Here is a 6,000-nt window from a genome sequence, read left to right as displayed (position 1 = left end):
CTGAATTGTTAATAATGACTGTATTACATTTCAGATCTAAGCCAATGAAAGTTTAAACACTTAAATACAGAAATGTTTGTTAGTTTCATAGGCCCCAAAACAGAGAAAATATTTAGAAACACAGGGAAAGCTCAGGCTTCCTGTGTTGGATTGGGAAAAATTTGAAAGGTGATTGATAATGAAGAAAGTCGGACTCCATTTGCAGGAAGGACTTTAGAATTTGTTCTGTTAATTTTCAGTGAGAATCTACCATGTGCGCTTCTGAAAATATCCTTTTTGAATCTGTCCCTAAATAGCTGAGGGAAGTAAAAAACATTTCATAACTATCTTTAAGTTATTCTGTTGCTTTGGATATTTTTTGCTGTTTTAATTCAGAGGCTGACCTAATCTCTTAGGCCTCTTCACTTCCATTATTCAAAAGTGAAATTTATGGGTCCTCATACACACTGCTTAATTCAGGACTAAATCTCTCACCCAACTCATGCAAAATAACACTTTGTTCTGTAAATAATCTCAGTGAGCTCAGCAAATGAACACAGTACTCACAACGGACTAGTTTCACAATTATTCTCTAAAATCTCCACAGCAAATATATTGGAATATTGATAAATATTGATAGTATAGGAAGCCAATGTAAGACACTACAAAACAGAAATTTATTTTCAGGATATTGTTGCCTTGAAAGTGAGAAGCTGTTTTAAAAATAGAGACTGACCCAAAAGAAAAGACAAAATTAGGGAGGGGGAAAGAAGGGAGCAAAGCAAGAGGCTGAAAACTGCAGTGGAAAGGAGCATGGAGAGAGACTAAGCCAGAAGCTGTAGGTGAGAGAAGAGCTTTGCTGGTATTTAAGATAGGGCTCTTGAGCGTGTGGCTGACAATTAATAGTTGCAATAAGGGTGAAAGGAGGATTTCATCCTGGTGGAACCTGCGCACATTCCTCCTGCCTTAACTCAGCTGTGATTTATGGTTTGATTTCATATGACTAGCACTGAAAGATAAAATATTTTAGCACTGATTTATAACTTAGAATAAAATTTTTTCATTACTAGTGAAGTAAGAGAATGCTTTGAAGAAAAGAATGATCTTGAACTGGGGTGTAATAGAAAATATGCTCCACTGTAGGTCTTAGGCTCACCTCAATTTTTAGTTTCTGTTATCATAGAAAAGCTACCAGCCAACAGAGTGCTGGAAAATCCCAACTGACATCAAGCTGTGATTGTTCCACAAAGTCCTCACCAAGCCGACCCTGGACTGAGACACCTGGATTCTGCTCCCACATCTCACCACTGGCCTGCTGGGGAATCTCAGTCAAGACCTTTCAACTGAAAAACTGGTATAATTATTTCTTTCCTATGTTTTTGAGTTTTACAGAAGAAAAGCCCTTCAGGAAAGGCAGAAACTCTTATTCTCCAGCTCGGTAAGTGCATCCATCTGGTACTTTCATGGTACTATTTACCATAGTTTCTGAGGCACACCTACTGAATGAAGGCAAAATATCACTCAAATTTCACCTTACCCAGAAAACTAATCAAAATCTGCATCTCCTTCAATATATCCAGGTAATCAAGCTTCTTTTCTTTTCCATCTGCTTCTTCTCTTTCTAATTTTTCTTATTGTTTGTTCCTGGTGTTGATGGAATGCTACATTTCAGTAATACAATATTTTTTTTTCCAAGCGTGTTTTTGGTCATAATTACTTTCTTTCCAAGGAAACTCAACCTCTTCTGCCTTCTGAATCAGTTCTACTGCTCTATATAACAATTTAATGCAGAGTGGAATAAAAGCAGCAGAAGCATGTCTTTACAATGTCTTTTCCTTACTAAGTAGTTGCTTTTTCCATGATTCACCACCACAAAAATACAACATCCTTTAGAATGACCACAGTGCCACCACCCCCTCTCTTACACTTGCAAAAATCAGAAATAATCTGTAGTTTAAAATCAGATTAAGTTCTGCTGAGAAAGCAGAATCCAGCCTTTTTGTATCCCACTGTTTTCTCCAGCTTTTAGTTTATTATGTAGCCTGTCAATGTCACTGTCTTCTGCTAAGAGTGGAATTATTGACTAAATCTAGCTGAAGGAATATTCACAGAAAGTTCCTGAGGAGTACAAATCATAAGAAAATAATCCATGATTTTGGAATTAAAGTTATTAAAGAGCAGAAAAAGAAGCACGACCCTTAGACCCTCTAGAGTGCAGTGGCTGGTTATTGAGAGTAATTAGCAAAAAGGTGGCTGCAGATAATATAAAGGCAATGTCTAATCTAATTACTTCAGCAGTAATAGTTTGTAATTGTGCACCTGACATAACTCCTTACACTGCAGCCAACTGACTGATCACATGGGGTTTTTGGACAAAATTAGTTCCTTCTCCATCTGGGAGAGTCACAGGCTGCGTGTCCTGCTGACTGCTCCAGAAGATTTATTCAGTGAATTTTTTCTCTAGTTTGACTGCAGATCTTCAAGGTGCACAGCACAGTGTGACTGATCAAAGTAAAAGGTGGCAGCAATCTCCTCAAAAAACCCTAAAGCCAGAATCCAGACTACCTGCAGTGATGTAGACAGAAGCATAAATAAAAGGCAAAAAATATCTCAGAAGATTGCAGGGAGTCAGAAAGTGCTCTGTGAGAACACGTGGCCATGTGTCCATCCCAGGAACAAGGGGATCTGAGGGGAGAACAGGAGTTTCAGCTGCTGTTGTTGCACTTGCCTGAGTAGCAGAAGACAAAACACCTCCATCAACAAGAGTGAGATTTTCTTAAATTGGTTCCCAGAGCCAGAAACAGAAAACTCAGACGCCATTCAAACTTTTGAGAGACATTTCAGTACAGCAGTATGGTGAATTGATTGGAGTTTTGCATAGATTTAATTTTCTATACTTTTGTGTGTGCTTCACTCTTTTTTTTTCTATTTGAATTCATTGTATTTAACAATCCCCAGACATAACTACTTTAGACCTATTAACATCTAAAGGCAATTACCTCTTCAACTCTAATTTCACGATGCCCTTAATAAAGTGAAGTAAGCCAGATTTGATGTCAGTTGAATGCTGACTTTGGATGGGTTGTACTAGTGCCACAAAAAGAAGTATGTGACAGATGAGAAGGCACTTTTTCTGTGCTGCACCTGAAAGCATTTGTGTTCCTTTCAGCAATTTATAGTACTGCTCTATGGACTGGCGTGTCTGTGAGAAAAAGAGTGGGATATGTGTTAATGTAATCATTCTAAATGTGAAGTGTTAATAAAATGTAGATATACAGAAATTGGAGCTTCTATAAATGGACAAAATAGGCATTCCAACTATTGAACTGGAAGATAAAATGCATTAGAAGGAAAATCAAAATGACCCTAGAGATTTCAGCTCATAATGACATGCTGCCTTTTCAGTGCCCAAGGGTTTGCAAAACTCTCCTTTGGCCTTGACAACAGAAGAGGAAGTGCCATTGTGTGTTCATGAAAGCTTTCTGGGGGGCACTTATGCACACTGCTGTACTGAAAAAAATAGCTATTGCTGCCTCACGAGGTTGAAAAGAATCAGAAAGCACAATATGAAAGATGAAGAAGAGCAAGGTACTGCATTTGTTTGAAAGTAATGCTGGCATTAATAGTGACAGCACCATGAAGATGTTAAAAACAGAAATGTCTGTCCTGTTTCTGGGTAAAAACGAAAGCATTTATCCCAGTTAAAATAAAAGCTCTCACATCAGTTTCTAATGGTTTGCTAATCCAATAGATAATGTAGCGAAACCAATTTAGCTCAATGAGGCTTCTGCTGTTGGGACAACAAAACACTTAATACGATTGCTCTGATTTTAAATGCTCCCAGTCCTTATCCTGGAAAAACACTTGTTAGGAGGAAAACAGCACCCAGTATATTTGTCTCTGAAGCAGAACAGATAACAAATAGCTTATTGAGAGTTTCTGAGAATATTTTTGTTTAAGAAAAAAATCTGAAGCAACTCCCTCCTGCCCTGTTTATTACAGCAGTCTAAACCACTTGCTATGGTTGAAAGCCTGTTTGATATTAAAATAACATTGTGTGCAATATATGTTACAAACATAAAGAGCTGATTCTTCCTAATGAAAACAGAATACAAATTTGGCAATGAATATGTGTTTTTGGATGGATTTGGTAGATAGATGAGAAAGGCACTGTGACTTAAATAGAATTAATTTGAGGATCTAAGCCCCTCATTACATAATGCATCAGGGATCTGCTTTCTCCTTATACCAGCTTTGTGCCACAGCTATTTCTTTTACTAAGTCCTGCACAGTAAAACCAAATCTGAGAAGACAGTCAAGCCCAGACTGTCAGAAAGTGTAGCACCAACAGAACTAATCAGATGTTATTGGGAGTTCACTGTTCCATGAAAAGATTGGTCCAAAAAAAGAAATCCAAATATCCTGCATTTCTGAGACACTAGAAACCTCTGGAAACTTATCCCTTTCTTTAACTCTTGCAATACCTCTGTTTCCCTTGATCCTCAGTTCTCTTTCCCTTTTTTTTTCCATTTGGAAAGGGGAAAAGATGAGGAAATTTTCATTCTCTTTGGCACAAGAACATATTAGGCAAAACTAATATAATCTTATTGGCCAATTGTGAAAAACAGGGAGACTGAAAGTCTCAACTGACAAACCTTTGCACCTTCCAGTGATTATTACATAAAAGGCAAGAAACTCAACCCTGTGATAATCAAGCAGCACACTCCCACACACACTCCCACACAAACACACTCTTTCTCCCTGTTTCACTCTGTTACACTGCACACTACTAACCCCATACATGCAATAGAGAGAAAAAGATAGTTTGTCATGCCTCAAATTCTCCACACTCTTAAGGAAACTCTTCTTCCTAATTTTGGCCCAAACATCTTTAACATAGTTACTGGGTAATGTAAATTACTAGCAAAGCCAGTATCATTAGTTGTTTATTGGGTAAGTAATCTCAATGAGAGCAGCACAAATATCACAAAACTCAATTTTCATTTATGGGGTTACCAAGTGAAGTAGGGAGAACATTTTTATTTCCACAGTAATAAATAATTGGTCAGCTTTGACCAATTGGAAAAGGCAGAGCTGGAAGTAGCAAAACAATATATAGGCCACTGAGCTATTCCAGTATTACAATTACTACAGCCTTAAGATTAAATAAAGACTCAGTGATGAAATACAGAGTAATCTGTAAAACATCTGGTATAATGCTCTATCCAGGCTGTTCTTCCTTTATTGCTGCATTTCTTCCAGCTTTAAACAAATACAAAAGAATTATTTCTGTATATCTTTAACCTCATTTTTTACAGATACATTTAGGATTATCCTACCCTCATCTTTGTGGGCGAAACTTTTACATACACAAGCTTGTATGTGAATATATATGAAGGACAGGAAATTCTGTATTTTCTTTATCAATTACAGTGCACATAGTATTGTAAAATCAAACAGGTTGTTTAAATATCCTGAAAAAGTAAATACAGAAGCACAAAGGTTTGGGTTTAGTTGCTTTTAAAGTTGTGTAGTTTGGGCTACTCGTAGAATTCTTTCTCCTCCTGGCTAATGAGGTGTCAACAAGAGAGTCAGCTTCTGGTTGCTTCTACCTTATATAAGACAGACAAGTAAGGGAGGTGTTGGCTTAAAATAGTCTTGAAGCTATTCATTTTGTCTATTTTAACACTGGCTAGAAAAACACTAATATTCAAGCCAGCAAGAAAGGCTACAAAGAATTGCCATGGTGATTTCTGATATTATGTAAAATATCTGTTGTACTCCAATTTATGTTTCAAATATATTAATGCTTTGCCTTATTATTTTTACCCAAACTTTGTGGCATGTGGCCCAAATTCATTCCCATTGCATCCAAGGATTTCACTGCCAGTTATTTCAGTGGAAACAATATCTAGTCTCTTCCTTGGCAAAAGAAGAGATTAAGTAGGCTGGAGAGCAGCCTGCACATGCTGCTGGTTTGATCTGTTAAAGAGACATTCTATGGGGAGGCATTTTTATTCT

Source organism: Pseudopodoces humilis, chromosome 24, assembly GCF_049639895.1.
Source record: "Pseudopodoces humilis isolate 2021_Gansu_Grassland_sample_001 chromosome 24, ASM4963989v1, whole genome shotgun sequence".
In the NCBI taxonomy this organism is placed as follows: Eukaryota; Metazoa; Chordata; class Aves; order Passeriformes; family Paridae; genus Pseudopodoces; species Pseudopodoces humilis.
Note: the sequence above shows the minus strand (reverse complement) of the source record.